The sequence below is a fragment of the Lupinus angustifolius genome, chromosome LG07, assembly GCF_001865875.1.
Source record: "Lupinus angustifolius cultivar Tanjil chromosome LG07, LupAngTanjil_v1.0, whole genome shotgun sequence".
Lineage (NCBI taxonomy): Eukaryota > Viridiplantae > Streptophyta > Magnoliopsida > Fabales > Fabaceae > Lupinus > Lupinus angustifolius.
The window spans coordinates 8,373,664-8,391,740 of record NC_032015.1 but is presented as its reverse complement, the minus strand read 5'-3'; the positions used below and the strand labels follow the sequence as shown (position 1 = coordinate 8,391,740).

General features: G+C 30.9%; 1 pseudogene; it reads right to left on the bottom strand.

Moving 5' to 3' along the window:
• Positions 8,618-18,077, bottom strand: part of LOC109352895 — a 27,749-nt pseudogene continuing 18,289 nt past the window's right edge.

The window sequence follows — 18,077 nt, the reverse complement described above, 5'->3', positions numbered from 1 at the left end:
GACATAGCGTTTGTCGTGGAAGTTTTGGGAAGATATATGAGCAATCATGTAATGCATCACTAGAAGGCAGTCAAACATGTTATGCGTAAATTAAAGAGAACAAATGAGTACATGTTCACTTATTAAATGTCTAAAAACTTAGAGATCATTGGTTACTCTGACTCCAATTTTTGGGTGTCTAAATAACAGATACTCCATGTAACACCCCGAAAATCATTTTATAATTACTATATTTAATCTCTTGAAAAAATAGGTATATTTTTTTCTTTTATGAATACTTCTCATTAATCAAGTCTTGAATTTGTAATACGTACGTCTTGGTTTACAAAATACAATGTGGAGTCTATTCTTCGCCCCTAACAAAGAGTAAAAATAAAAATAAAATAATGTTGAGGGTGTTTGCATTACAAAAGTACCCTACACAGGTTCCCTATCAAAAGAAATAAAAGAGCTCCTAGACCGGTGGTGCACTAGAAACCTCACTCGGGTCTTCCTCGATCTCTGAATCTGAAGAGATCTCTATAACCTCCACCAATTCCTCTATGCAAATTAACTCTACACAATCATTGTCCTCGTCCTCCACCATCTCATTTGCTGCCCAATCCATCGTACGGTCCGGGGTGTACCCCCTAGGCCCTAATGAAGTAGCCATGCCAGCTCCTTCTGTCCTTCTTGGCATTGAGTCAGTAGATGAGAATCTCGGTTGGGTCCAGGTCCTGACAACCTCCGATCTGCCTCTTACCTCAACTGGTGCGGATGGATCACCAGGTACAAACCTTCGTTCTGGTAGGGTGAACAATGCTTCCCGAACTGCGTAATGTGCCGGGAGATGCAACATAGAGCCATCACATACGAGATCCAATTCCAGGTCATAGGGTCTAGTGTAGGTGTATATGTTTCCTTCAACGCTCCATGCCCCCTCCTGGGACATGGTAAAATGGTAGCCCCTGATCATCGTCGATCTGTCCATCTAAACATGAATGTACTTGAGTACACCAGAAAGAAAGAGAGGGAGTAAAACATCTAATGAAATTTTTTTCATTGACGTCATGGAATTACACAGAATATCATTACAAGACAAAGAACAAGTACTGATATATCATATGATCATACACACATGTATTAATGATGAATGAAGTATAAAACTTATGATTTTAGAATCAAAATCAATAAATACCATGTATGCATGCTATGCATATGTCAATCGTCCTTACACTATTATCCTCCCAATAACTATTCAGAAATAACCGAGGGTACATGTCCCATAACAAGCAAGATGATGTCGTATCAAACACTTTCGGGGGATCCCTCTCATCGATCCTGATTGCAAAGAGGGGTTGTCAGAGATCGTCTAGTTTATGTTGTGAGAACTGTCTCATCCAACAGTGAAAATGCCAAGGGTTTTTCTCTGAGCAAGGAGTTGGATTTTAAGGATAAGAAATCATATTTTGGGAGGGGAAAGACAAAAGATTTTCCAAAAAGTGGGTGTAAGAGGTAGATGAGTGATTTAAGAGATTTTGTGTAAGAGATGTGTACTTTTGCTTGTATGATAAGCAAGCTTCACTCATGAAAGTGATTTGAACAATATGTTGTGAGCACTGTCCGGTCCAACATAATACCTCATCCAGGAATAAATAGGACTCATCTCACCTAGACTCTCCCTCAAGACTTTGTTGAATCACCCTGGACGACTCTCAAGCCAAGCCTCTTACAGTGAGACGATCTCACTGCATGGGCATAATATAACACTTGCGCCATCGCCGTCCCTCTCAACAACTCGGGGCTCGTTCGTCTCCTGTAAATTTCCTCTCCACTACTTCATTATTTACAATGAATATGTACACTAACTGAAGTTAGCAAATTAAATCTTTTATATCGATCTGCCCATCCTAAGACATTTCCCATCGGGAATGCTTCTAGTGGGACCCGATCTTAACATTTAAATCACAGAGAATAAACCTTAGCACCAGTACGAACCATTGCTAAATCACCCTGGACGGCTCTCAAGCCAAGCCTTTTATGGTCAGACGATCTCGTTGCGTGAGCATAATATAACACTTGCGGGCCTCGTCCTTAACCATGCAATTCTTTACATACATCACTTTAGATATGGAAACTCTTCTTTGTATCATTTCCAAGAATTTCATATAATTATTCATCTTTACAATATTTATTTATTAAGAGAACATTATCTCCAATAAAGGTATTTTAGGTTTTATTGAATAGGATTGGAGGTGGATGAATTCTTGATGGCAAAAATGCCATTAGAGTCTCGCACATGTGAGAGTTATCGTTTAGACGACTTAAGAAGTCTTGTCTATATATAGCCCTCTCGCTCAAGCGAGAGCTATCTTGATCAAAAGAGGGCATCACCATTTTTATAAGGCACCTGTGGCTCAAGCGAAAGTTGTCTCGCTTAAGCAAGAAAACAACTAATTTTCTTTGTGCATATTTCAGCTCAGGCGAGAGCTGTCTCGCCAAGCGAGAAAACTCGTTTTCTCTGGACACTTCTCGCTCAAGCGAGAGCTGTCTTGCTCAAGCGAGAACTGTCTCGCCCAAGCGAGAAACCCCGTTTTCTCTGGACACTTCTCACTAAAGAGAGAGCTGTCTCGCTCAAGCGAGAAAAGCCTGAAACTTAGTTAAATTTATTTTCTCAATGAAAAGTTTTCTCGTTTATAACACATGTTTTTAAGCCTTGATTATAAAAATTATCTCATACATATAATTCTTAGAACAGTTCTTCGAGCAATATTAAACAAGAATAATCATGGCATCTTCATACATAAACGTAATCTAACATAATTCGGCATAAGAAATATTGATGTACTTAATCCAAACAAAACAAACAATTGATTAAGTACAAGTTTTCTTAATACCAAGATAACTCCAAACTTGTGAGGGAGTCTGGAGATCCTAAAGAATATTCGGGCACCACTGTGTCACGATGTTTTCCCCCTCACCAGAGTGTGTCGTGCAGATTGTTTCCTCAATTCCAGGTGAGCTTAATTCATCGGGTCTCTTCTCGAACTCTTCATCACGCCAAAATCAAAATAACGCTAATTAGGTCACTTTGATAATTATTATTCTTACGAGATAACATTTTACGCGAAAATAAAACTTCCGATCTTAAATAAACTTAATCGCTTTCATCCATCCGATTCAAGGTTAGGTATTTCTTGAATCATCATTTATCATTGAAAGTGTTACAACACAACGACACTTGCTAAAGTAAAGTTTTAACAAAACTTATAACAGAATTATGTCATAATCTATGGATGTACATCAGGTTAGTTCTCAGGAAAGAGATGTGGATCGTAAAGACACACTTAAATACCAAGTCTTTCTTTAGACAGAATTTTTCTAGACATGTATTTCCAATTCATTACATTTTTCTGGTAATGATAACTATTCATAAAACTTATCTTTTGCAAGTAAAACATTTTTATTAAGATGAACCTTTATAAGTAAGACTACTAAGCTAGACGTACCATTTTAAAGTAAGTCAACTTAAACAAAATCAATATTTTTAAATCAAGATTTTTAAGTCAATCTTACCACTTTAAAGTAAGCTAACTTAACCAAGATCAACACTTTTAAATCATTTTTCTATCTAAGACTTCATAACACTTTGGGTTTATAAAGTCAAGACTTTTTAGGTCAATCTCCTCATTTAAAGTATACTACTAAAGAAAACATAACTAATTTCATGATCATCTCAACACCTCCAAATTTTAGGATAACCTCAAGGGTTAATAGGTGTTGATTTCATAGTCATGAACTATAAATCATAAGTTAACACTATTACTACTTTACTTTCCAAAACTTCATAACACTTTAAGTTTATGAAATCAAGACTTTAATAAATCATCTTTTATCATAAATCATTACTTTAACTTGGAAATCAAAGAATAACATATGCGAAACAACCTTTTACACATAATACATTTTAAAAATGAAATTTTTTCAACAAAACTCATAAACATTTTGAACTTTCAAGAATAAACATAAAATCATCATCTTTAAACACATTCAAATACTAACAATAATTTCCAATATTTCTAAAACAAATAAATTCATCTAACCTTGTCCAAAGATATAGTTTTTCAATCTAAGAACAAGGAAGAAATTTTAAGTTTTACATACAAAAACTAAACAAAGGTTCATATGATTTCATTATCATCCCCTTTAGTCATGACTTACAAAATATTTAAAGAAAACAAACATAAACTCAACTCCATGAATAATATATTAAGAGATCATGATTTTCTCATGGTGTATGTGGAGAAAAATGGAGAAGAGAAAAAGAGAAAGAATACATTAACTTTCTTTAGGAGAATTAGTGTAAAAATGAGAGGATGAGGTGAGGTATTTATAGGAGAGCCTCACCCTCTCTGAAATCTTAAAATTAATGAGAGGCAATCTAGCTTTATGCTAGCTTAAGTGATGTGTTTAATGGTGGTGGAGTGAGGAGATTTGGTGAGTGATTTAGGGGATTATGAAAGCTTTGACTTTGCTTGTTTAACAAGCCATTGACCCATGATGTCATTAATACTCCAACCTGATTGATGCGACGTGATTTCACAATTGAAGTCGTGCCCGAGTATTACCGGGTAACTTCGTTCGGAAATATATTATCAACCGATTTAGATTTTTTTGCAAGAAATGTCAAAACTTGAATTTCAAGGTAAAAAATACCTAGAGATGAGTTACAGACAAAATTGGTATCTATTTTGTCTAGAAATAATATTTTGATGCCAACGGCAAATCGAAATTCAATTACGAGTTACAGAACTAAAAAACTAGGCAAAAACTCGATAAAACGACCCGAAATCGTTTCAGAAACTTTTATTCTCCAAAAATCATGAAAAAGGGAAAGCAAGAATATTATAATACAAGACTAAAAATTAACTGAGGTTTACCCTAAAATATTACTGATTAATTTCTATAATTACTTCATTAACAACTAATTACTTAATTAAACGTGCTCGGAAAAACACGGTGTTACACGCCACCTCTGGATATATGTTTATCTTGGCGGAAGGTGCTATCTTTTGGAAGTCTGTTAAACAAACGCTCATAGCTCCTTCAACCATGGTTGTGGAGTTCATGGTTTATTTTGAAACATCAGACCATGAAAGTCAAATTTTATTGACATCAAGTTTCTGGTTATTATATAAAGTGTTCAAAATAAACAATTTTTCATAGAATATATCAAATTTTATGCTAGGTGGTACACAGACTAATGGTTTGGTACCTAAAGTATTTCATGAGCATATTGCTCATATGAGTATTGCTCCTTAGGATACCTTAGTTCAGTGAGAGTCTATATGTTTTATGACTTACTTTGGACGTCATATATAGTTTTATTCATAATAAAGTTGATGGTTTATTGTTTTATTTTGAACTTGTGCATTGTAACTATTATGTTGCAATTAAAGACTTTGGATTGATCTCACTAAAGAATAGAGAAGGACCAGTTGGAAAAAGACATGTTTGAGATCACATTGCATAAAATTTCCATATCACTCATCCATAATTGATCTATGTCATCAAGTATATTAATATGGTGATCATCATGGTCGAGTCACGCTTGAATGTGATGAAAGTCGCGATGGTTCCATAGTTGATATATGAGATGAACCAGATTGTATTAAGGAGAAGTCTAAATATAAATAGCATACAGATGCACGCCTAAAAAATATATGATATGATTGTTTCAGGAAAATATGAAGCCCGAGTGGAAGATTGTTAGAAATTCATAATTTCTAATTAAGGTGGATATCATATATTTAATACAATTATATTGACTATTTATTTTAGGGGTCATAAAACAAGTGATCTAATTACTGACCACGTAAAAGACTTCTGAAAATGATAACGGATATGGGCTTAATGAGTGGATACCCAAACGGTTGACCTATAGGGGATAATGAGAACCCTATAGGTTAACACATAAGAAACAATTATGGTTTCCAACACACCAAATCACTATTAGTTTTTTCCCCGTCAGAGAGAAAAAGAATGTCCCAAAAAAAATTAAGGATTTTGTTGAGGAAGACATCATACCAAAACTCTCTCAAAATGTATATCAAAGGATTAGATCAGAGAACATGTATTCAAGGATTCAAGTGTGACTTAGTATCCTTGTTTTATATTATATGTGAGAATCATATATTCCAAATTCTAGGATTAGTATTTCACCAATCATCGGGAAGTATCTTACAAGTGAATTGTTTGCAAATGAAAGGGAATGCGAAGAGGAAATACAATGATGGTGCACAGAGTCTTCTTCTAAGGGTGAATTGCTCTTGATACCATGTAAACTTGATCATTTATGGCTGAAAAAGATGAAAGTGAAAAGCAAATGCTTGCACAAATTGCAGCAACCAAACATGAAGGTGAGAAGAAGAAAGCTTGAAATTATGAAAGAATGAATAAAACTTTGTATTGCTTCTTCAATGAATGAAGTGAATTACACAAGGGAACTTATTTAAACTATCTACAAGAGACTGAATCACCAAACCAAGAAGAAAAAGAAAATTTGCCAAAAACAGAAACTAACCTACTTAACAGAAAACACAAAAACAGAAATTTATAAAAGTTTCCAATTTCAGTTATTTGTTTTTGGAGCTTTGATGCTTCTTGTACTTTGTTCTGGGATGGTTACATTTTTAATATTTTCAACAGTAATAACATTTTTATCTTCGAATATAAAGGTGAAATTAATAATTTGTCTTGAAATGATTCTTTTCCAAATTTCCCTAGGGAATACACACATGTGAATATTATATTTTGTATATACTTGTTAATTAGTAGTAATGGAGTTACTCGGCAATTAGGTTTGAAGCAACAAAAAAGCCCTACTCATTAGGGGGAAATTCGATCTAGGAAGGGAAGCATAGAAAGAAAGGGAGGAATACAGAAGAGGATAAAAAAATGGATGATTATAAGTTTTATTGCCACCCATGATGTCCCACGTCTCGAGAAAAACATAATACCATAATCTCCATCAACTTTGTGGTAACAATATATCCACATTCATAGTAAAACACCATGAGAAACGAGTAATCGATTGGATTTTATACGTGTGAAATTGATGGTGTGATTTTTATATACGCGTAGGTTTGTTATCCTTTTAATTTCATTTCTCTACGTGTTGTATCATTTTGCTTAATTTCATTATTTGATGAAGGGACAAAATGTATGCAATGTTACAAGTATAACATTCCTATGTTCTTGACAATGCATAGATATATGTTTGTATGATCCAAATTAATTTTGGAACACCTGAAATATGTCTCTTTAAGATGCTTCGGCACAAATGTTACAAGTGAGTTAAGGTATGGAAGGGTTCAAGGATTACACACATGTGAATATGTCCCTTTAAGATGCTTCTTGACACGGTTTTTACGGTTTCGCGTGATAAATATTGGGTTTTGGTGTTTTTTTTTTATTCCTAGGGGTAAAAGCATATTATTGACGTCTTCTTGGTAATTTCAAAGGTTAAAGTATGTTATTTATGTGTTCTTCATAGTTCCAAGGGTTACGAATAGAATTTAGGTATGTTTTATACGACACAAATGGTTAAGGTCTTATACATCTTAACTTTCTAAAGAAACCCGGGGGTCCAGTATGAAAGAAGATAGTGACATTAAAAAAGTTAACGGTACAAATTTTAAATACTTTTTTTTTAAATTATCAAAGGAATTTGGGTTTCACATTCAAGATTGGAAGTACGAGTGACGATCACATCTCCCAAATCATGTTACAAATGAATGAAAACATGTCATATCAATTAAAAATTTAAACATTAGTTATTTTTAGTATAATATGTATGCAATGTTAGTATAAAGATTTGTATACAGTAGTACATCATTTACAATTCATTTGTATTATATTTTTTTAGAGTTAATAATTGTCAAAAATAAATGGTGGACGATAGACCAACAATATATAAAACTCATACCTGAACAATATATACATTTTTTCTCTTATTTTTATCTATATTTACTTTATTATTATTGATGTATGATATAGTTTGAGATAAAAGATTGAGGAAAAGTATTATTTAAAGAGTTAAGTGAATAACAAAATAAATGCACCTAACACATAACAACCCAAAAGCTTTAATATATTAGGCCTATATGTCTTCCAGGTTTTATGCTCTTCAGTTAACTCACTTATTTCCTTCTATATCACACCAGTCGCACTTGAAATACCTAATATTTTCTCCCTCACATATGAGTTATTCATCTAAAACAGTTTGTGATTATATTAACCATTTGACGGCTTCGACAAGAGCCTAGGTTTTCTACCATTGCGGCATTGCCCAAGTGTCCTATACATGTTCTTTGTCATGAACTTGTATTGCTATTGTCCATTATTTCCAACATTCCAACCAAAACTTGTAATTATTTTCCATTCAAAATATCAGCAGCATCTTCTGATGAAATTATAAAACCATATTTTTAATCGGGCTGTGTGTTGACTCTATTATTAATCAAATGACATGTTTGGGTGAGATCACTAGACACTCAACAAGTTTTTGTACGAACTATTTGATGATGAATTCATACAATTAGAGCTTCACCAATCTCTAAGTAAATGAACTTTCAACTCAGAGAAGCATTCCATTGTTTTGGTTATGATTTATCTGAACACCCTCTGTATATGTGTGGATTGCCTTTTCTTCTGAAGCACCTTCCTGCCGGTGATGAAACCCGCTGCAACAAAACACATTATTTTATTTTATTTTTTTACAAGTTATATATTATCTTCATCAAATGTGGAGCATTTAATTATACTATATATAAAGTCAAAACTTGAAATAACTACTACTAGTGTAATTTTATTTTCCTATTTCGCCCTTAATACCTTTTAATTTCTACAAAAAACTATATAATCATATATAACTACCACTAACATATTAACATTTTCTCTCACACCTAAAGTTGAACATTATAATAAAATAAAAATTATAATTATAGTACATCCAATATAAAATACAATATAAAATACATTCAATACAACATAGATATTCTAAATTTCTAAAATAAAATATATAAAACTTGAATATTTGATATTATAAAATTAGAATCGGGCTGCCTGTCACCACTAGTTTTATACAAAATTATTTTAAGTGGTGAATATGACTCTCCTTCTTTTATGACACATGAAAGAACGTTTAGAAGTTATGCAAAGAAATGATGACAAGATTTTTCTATCTATCTAGGGTTACTTTGAGAATGAAGTAAATTGTGAAGAAGATCTTTGTTCCTGACTTTGACACGGTTTTGATGAAGACACCAACATCATCAAAAAGAAGAAAAGGAAGAATACTTATGAAGACAAAGAAGATTAAAGCTTCAAGATAATTAGATTAAGTCTCTATAGGTACTTCTATATTAAAACTCTTAAATATATAAAGTAGTAATGCTCAAACTATTTTTAAAGAAAGTTGAAACACTTTAAAATACTTAAAAAAAATTCAAAAATTGTGTGTAACGGGTTACTTCATCTAAGTAACAAGTTATGTGTGTGAGAAAAGAATTATCCAACTTAAAACTGATCTACTGTCTTTGAGTAACAAATTACCAGTTTTAAAAAGTTGAGTAATCGATTACCCAGATTGCTGTAATCGATTACTCTAATTCGATTTTAAATGAACAGTGGACAGAGAGTTTGGGTAATCGATTATCCACTGTCAGTAATCGATTACTGAGAGCTGTTGCATCAGATTTCAGATTTCAAAATGAAATGTTTTTACTCCAAACGAAATCTCTTCACTTCAAACAACTCCTACACTTTCAGAAAGGCGCCATGGGTGTTTGGAAAGTCTATATAAAGGCTCTAACTCTCACAACACAACAATATTCAACAACACACAACTCTTATACAATTTCCATAAGCTCTTAAACTTATTCTGAAGTTATTTCTCTATACTTTTTGCAACTTGTCCTTAACTTTCAAAGTTGTTTTTCTGAAGTTGCTTAGGAGTGTTTCAAAGTTTTCCAAAGAGCATTATTACTTGGTATACATAAAGAGTTGATTGGATTGTAAGTTATACTACTTTCATATAAAGGCAATCTGCCATTGTTGTACATTCTTCAATATTGTTGCAGAATACTTTCTTTCACGGGGTGTGAAAAGAAAGGGGATTAGAATCACTTGAAAATGTGTTTTCCAAGAGTGAATAAGGATTAGGGAGTGTGTAAGGTACATAGACATTTCGGGGTGAGATATTGTAATTACAACTCATAATTCTTAGTAAAGAAATCTCTTGTGTTGCAAGATTACTGGACGTAGCCTTCGGTAGACTAGAATGTGAACTAGTATAAAAATCATTGTGTACTCTCTTCTCCCTTATCTCTTTCATTTTATCTTGATTATTTTTCTGCATACACTTTTGGCTGTACATTAACTCTTTATTTTGCAGAAAAAGTGACCATAATTTTGAAGTCAACTAATTCACCCCCTCTTAGTTGCAATTTCGTTCCTACATAAACCGTAACGAGGATTTAGAGTATAATTATATGATAAATTTTATGTATACATGAAGTCAATTAATAATATTAATATACAGTTATTGTAGTGAGAAACTTATATGCAAGAGTGCATGATCACATTTAAATATTATGATATATCATCGATTTAACATGCATGGATGCATAATTCTACATATACCTTACATGGTTACTAATGAGTAATGAGTAGGTTTCTATGTTACCAATACCATGTGTCTAAGGTTTCATTATTTTCTTTCAACAGTATTAGTTTCCTTTCAAAAAATACCATGTTTTTAAGGTTGTCTCATATTCAAACTGATTGGCTTGTCCAGCATGCAGCTGAATTTGGTTGGTACAGTAAGGGACAAGCATCAACAATTCATCTCTTTCCTGGAACATGAGTTTTAAAAGTGCAAGATAATATTTAGAAGGCCTAATGACAAAAAAAAAACATATTTGACAATTATTATAACATGATTACTTAAATGGAAAACCTTGGATTCCAATTGTTTGTTTAGCTCCTCCAACCTATGCACCTGCCAAATATATTTTAAAGTATAGACATAATTGTTCTTCTAAAATACATTTATAAGTATTATTAGAAACCATACTAATGTCCAAATTTTAGCATTTGAGCATTTTCCATATATCGTATGAAGCACAATTCTTTAAAAAGATTAACACTACTTTTTACATCTCTCATAAGATGGACATAAATAATTTTGACCGAATAATTTTAGTAATGTAACGAGGTTTAAATAATTGCATACCTTCTGTCGTAATTCATCTGCTCTTGCAATAAGCTTCTTCATCTGCAATTTAAAAGCATAATAATGTATATTACATAACTCAAATAAAGCCACTTTAGTTTTTTTTATGTAGTTGCATTAATTGAAGAATACTCAATGAGTTTTCTGATAATACTTCATGGTGTCGCGCTAATGAGGTGGTTCTATCAAGTTGTTTCTCAAGGTTCTGCAATTCTTCCAAGCTAAGTGACTCAATCTCTTCTCCTTGGAAATGCCTTCAAACACAAGTAACAATATAAAGTAGTGTTGAATAACTTGAACATAAACAAACATTTCATTTTATTTTTTCTAATAAGGCCTGTTATGGCATCCCCTTAAAAATAAGGGTGATGAAAATTAAGAGAAGAGTTTTCAATATAATAAAATTTTACTTCTAAATACATTTGACCTAAAATATATCTGAAAAAAATATATATGTTTCTAAAGTAATGCAAAGGTAGATTATCTTATATCTATAGGTTACCTTTATACTTGTTCAAGAAATACATGTTTCACTTTTAATATCAAGAACTCCTGGTATCGGCTCTGCAAGTCACAATAATGCAAAATTGGTCAATTGCTAGAACCAACCATATTTTGTTGAGGGCCTTGCAATCTTTTTATTCTAATTATCATTTTTTACAAAGGAATTTGGAATCATTTTTTATTAAATATTTTAATTATATATAAATATAAACATATTATAGTTTGTCTAACTATATCAAACATACACGCCAAAAGAACACAATGGAAATATATTTATAAATTTTTATATTTATGTTCAAGATCCAATCTGTCATTGAATATAATTAAAGTAGTTGCATTTATTTATTTTATCATATTTGCTATTTAATTAAATATATCATGTAATAAGGTCTTTGATTAAAAATTAGAGACTTGTTATTATAATAGAATTATAATAATGAGAAACATATTTTTTTATAATTTTTTATTCTAAATTATTCTTGATAATAGAATCATTGAGAATGAGACATCAATGATTCGGATAAATCGATATATGTGTGATATTATTTATTAGATAAATATTAATTGATCCCATTAATTAAATTGTACATATAGATGATGCATATGTGAATATGATTATTGAACTGACTCAACTGAGAATTCCTAATGGTTAAGACTACTTTAAATTGTCAATAGGAATTTCTCCAAAAGAAATGAAATATTTCCTTTGACTTGAGATTAACATAGTAATTAACATGTTATTTATCATACTTTGATTTCAAATACATAATATCCTAGGATGTTATTTGAATGAATATTGGGTATGATTAAATAATTGTAGAATTAGTGATTAATCAAGAAGGGATCGATCAACTCTTGGTAATGAGTTTGAGCTCTATAATAAAATAAGACATTGGCCAATGTATTACAATGAATAAAGAAATGAGTTTCTTTGAGTTATCATGGCAACTTATTAAAGTTTGACAATTGTACCATACTTTAAAGTTAGCTCAGAGTTGTAAAGATAGAATGAAACATTTTAATTAATCTTCTAGTGGTTCTTAAAAGTATAATATATATTACTTCATACTAACTGGTTGTTAAGAAGTGTTGTCATACGTCAACCTTGATTAGTAAATTAATTTGGTTAATTTATTACCAGCTTAGTATTGAACTACGAGGTCACACACTAACGAGTGTTCTAATCTTTGCTAAATAATTATTATTTGATAATTAAATTGGAGAATTTAATTTAATTAAATAAATAATTTTATGGAATATTATTTTAAATCTTTGCAAGCACCAAGAATTTAAATAATAAAGAAAAACATATTCTAAAACTTTTGTTTGTAGCTGAAAAATAAAAGAAGAATTATTGTATTGCTTTATGAAATAAAATAATATGTGGTAATTGATTTACAACATTTCAATCAATAGGTATCATTTGAAGTAATGCAATATATAAAGATATATGGAAATGTGTCTTTTGATATGCAAAAGATGGAGGGAATTGTTTATTATGTAACCATGCATGCATCACATATATATAATTTTGTAAATGTTATCTCACATTAAGAGAAGTAGTGAACGTAGAGAGAGAAGAAAGAGGGGCTGCATGGTGAACTTACCACATTTACATATGTATGTGTTAGTGTATGTATCACATGAAGATATGTATGTGTTAGTTTGCCAAACACAATAACGTAAGAAAGAGAAGAAAAAGTTTTTTTCTTCATTGCAAGTGTGCCCCAATCAAAGACAAAAATTGTGTTGTCTTTGTGAAATCTTTTCTCTTCTTTATTTATTTGCTACACTTTACACACAAAATGAGTTTTATGAGTAATAAATTATTAGTTTTAGAATGATCTATTTTATATTCCATTGGTTCAAAGAATTGATAGTAAATATTAATCTCGGTGAAGATAGGTATCTAGAATTTTCATAATTTTGAAGAACAACATTAAAGATTCAGGGACTACAACTGGACGCATTTTATATGGAGTATTTTTAATTATATATAAGTTTAGACACAAATAAATTCATGTTTATTCGGTTGTGGGTTAATAACACCATTAAAATTTCTTTCGATTAAAACAGTTTCATATTGAAAATCATTTCCAATAATAAAAGAAAGGATCATATAGTGAGGGAAAAGAGGAAGAGAAAACCTGTGGTTCCTGGTTCAATGAATCCTCACAGGACTGTAACTTGTGGTAACAATATTGGCGATACTTCTCAATGGTTTTGGAAATGCTGATCATCGTAACAAAATAACCCAACATATTAATTGATACAAATGGAGTAGGTCATGATAAAATAAGTACTATAATACAAAAATATTTATGCATCTTAAACTTTACCCCGGTTCAAATATACATAAAGTAATTCATCATATTATTGGGATATCTTTATGATCAATTTACTTGCTTCGGATTTAGGAACACCAGCTTCAACTGTGAACCTTTTGATGTTGTGGGAGTTATTAATTTAATGAAGGTCGGGTCATGAATTTGGTTTTCCTCTAGGGTTAAGCCGAGTGTAAACTTGTCAAATGGGTCGGCCCAAGCCCATTTAGTCCTAGCCCAAGTTATCTAAGGATTAATGAGCTATAACAAAAAGGCCCATCAGGCCGAAGGGGTAATGGGCCATGTGGGCCTATGCCAATAAGAATTTAGCCATACGATATAAAGTATAGTTAGATCCAAAGAATCATACAAAATGAATCTTCATTCCTTTAGAGCAATATTTGTTTAAAAATGCAGTACATACTTCAAAAATAATTAATTTATTATTCATGTATTGAAGAAAGAAATGATATATTCTTCTACTATGAAGGAGGATTTGTATGAGTGTTCAAATATATTTTGGGTTAATGTTGTGTTGGAATAGTAATTAGTTTAAATTCATTTATCTTATATAATAAGCAACCATTGTAAATTCAATTTTCATGATTAATACATGTGTAAAATAGATTAGTTAATTAGTTATAAGTTAGGTAGAGTTAAGTCTCTTATATTTTCTATATAATAGATTAGTTAATTTCTATGTAATTGATTCAATATCAGTTCAATCATTTAATCAATGAAACACGCATCTTTTTATTGCTCTTTGATTTATAATATGATATCAAAACAATTTAATTATTTCTTCTATGACATAAAGGAATAGAGTTGTTCACGAGTTCAAGGAAAGAGATGTTAGAAGAAGAATGTGCAATTGTTCAAAGGGGGATGCTTACACTTCTAAGTTCAACAATCAGGTTTAATTTTAAGCCAAAATAAAACAATCTTTATTCATTTTCTTGCTCTCTTTCTTTTTTTTATCAATCTCTTTCACATCCTTTCAATGTTATTCTTGAGCAAAAAATGTTCTTGTTTCATCGTATTATTCTCTTATTATTCTTCAGCAAAATTATTCATATCTCATCATATTCTTCTTTTGTTATTCCTGAGTAAAAATGTTCATATTTTACCATATTCTTCACTTGTTATTCTTGAGCAACAAATATTTATATTTCATCATATTCTTTTGTCAAGAAACGAAAATGGTATTCTCGAGCATTGTTGTTCTTGAACAAGTATTATTCACATTTCATCATATTCTAGATTTCGCTCATTCTTGGACCAACAAATCAAGATTGTATTCTTGAACATTGTTATTTTTGAACAAATATTGTTCATATTTCATTATATTATAGATTTATCTCATTTTGTGGCCAAGAAACCGAGATGATATTCTTGAGCAATAATATCATTTGATCTTCTTTCTATTGTATTGGTTCTTTATGAATAATATCATTACTTTCAATATCAATTCATTTTCTTCTAAGAATTTTGTTAATCCTTCTATTAATTCTCTTAGCACAACCTTGCTAGTTTCATGTGCTATATTTTGAAGAATTATTCCATCTCTTTAAATTTCTTTTACTTTGGGGTCTTTTTGACCATCATTTTATGCAATCCTTAAGTTGTATGAACATTGATTGCAATTGGTGAATAAAGACCTTCTTATGGCATATGCGAACTGGATAGAGAGATAAATTTCAAAAACATGCACACCTCACTCAAAGGTTTTGGAGTTTTCTCCATTCAATCATCTTTTATCTAAGCTGAGAGTTATTAACATCCACTCTTCAGCTTGAGGGGTACATGTATAAATATATTTTAATATTTTGGGTTAATATTATATTAGCTAGTAACTCGTTTAAACACACTTACCTTGCATTACATCCGATCATTGTAAATTCAAGTTCCATGATTAAAACATATGTAAAATATATTAGTTAATTAGTTATGAGATAAGTATAATTAAGTCTATTGTATTTTCTATATAATATGTTAATTAATTTCTTTGTAATTCTTTCAATCAATGAAATATACATTATTTTCTTGGTCTCTCATTTCTAATATCGAGGATTTAGTAGGATGATATATGGTTAATTAAGAGACACATGTAGCAACTATAATAAGGAAAAGAAATGTAAATTTAAGAGACAAATAAATTACTCATTGGTGCTGTACTGGTGAAGCTTGCCGCGGGTAGAGAAGATGATAAGTGCAACCTCAGCATCACATAGCACAGAAAGCTCAAAACCTTTCTTCAATAAACCACTTCTTCGCTTTGAGAATGTTACTTGGCGCTTGATCTTGTTCTCTATTCTCTCCACAACTACTCTCCCTCTTCCCATCTTTTTCTTCCTCTCACACACTATAACTCTTAACTACACTAACCCTTCTCTCTTTATAGTATAATCAATTGTTTAAAGGATATTGAAAATGCATAATTCAATTTCTTCTTTCTATTTGCTAATATATTGGCCACCCTTTTTTGCTGTCATATCAGGCTAAGGAATCATGTAAAGCAATGGTTTCTCTTTTGAAATTTATTCATCTAAAAAGAAAGGGGATAAGATTAAAAAAAACAGATTAATTGTATCAGAAAGTGGTATAAGTAATGTGCAATAGTCAAAATGGTAACCTTGGATTTCTTCCTTTTTCCATGATGATGCCTTATTTTTATCTAAGATCCACTTTCTTAGGACAATGTAGTTGTGTTAATTATGCCGAGTATTTATTTATGTAATTTTGTGTGAACTAATGATGATCTCTTATTCTCTATTGATTGTCAAAGATATAAAAAAATTAGAAGAAATACAAATATTAAATTGCGTTTTCTCTCTTCCAATAAATTTTTAGCATACATGATAACGATAGAAAAAAATAGCATTCTTCATAGTTTTTTTTGTTTCTAATCTATGCGTGAGGAATTACTCTATCTTCCAAGAACAATGGTGTCAATTGTCAAGAATAAAAATATTTAGGTCTTGTATACCTTGTGAAGGTTAATATGCATGTTCATGACATACACGGCGGAAAATTATGATTTATTTGTGTTAAAATATGCATAGACTATAATAGTTTAGTCAAAAAGGTTTGTAAAATTACCTTAGGAGGCTGCAATGACTTTCAAAAATTATCCTTCAAAAGTATGAAGGTCTTACACGCGTATCCACACCGAGACCAATCTTTGTTGTATCAACACTTGATTCGTGGGAAAAAAATCAACTCAAAACTACTATATTTCAAACAACCCAAAAATTACCATACAAACTTTTTTCTTTATGTGTGTTTTGAATCACACGTTAGGTTTGGTTTATATAAAACCAAAATCTCCCTCAATCAATTTAGTGTCAATTAATCACACATTAATTTAGCATAAAATCAAAACTTCATGAATCAATTTAATGCCAATTAATCACTCATCAATTCAACATTATTTTTTGGTTTTTGGTTTTCAAAACTGACTATCAGTTTTAAACATTTGAAATATTACAATTAAGTCACACTTAATTATATTAAAGATGATTGAATAATATTATTTGTATTTTCGGTGTTAGCAAAAAATACAAGAATATTCCACTTAAAAGTAAATATACAAAATTAAACTATTTAATTTAATCAATAATATTTTATTGTCATACAAAAATCAGAACACTCGTTAGTGGATGATCCCGTAGGTTCATTACTAAACCGGTAGTAAATTAACTCATTAATTTACTAATCAAGGTTGGCATCTAGTAACACTCCTTAACGAGCAGATAGAAATGAAGTAATATCTTTTACTTTAAAACCATTAGAAGACTAATATAATATTTCCTTCCATCTTTACAACTCTATGTTAACTCTAGAATATGGTATAATTGTCAAATTCTAATAAGTTAACTCGTAGTGAATGACTTAAGAAACTCATTTCTTCATTCATTCAATATAAAATATGATAATCTCAACATGAATTGCACCCAATAATCATTCAACTAATA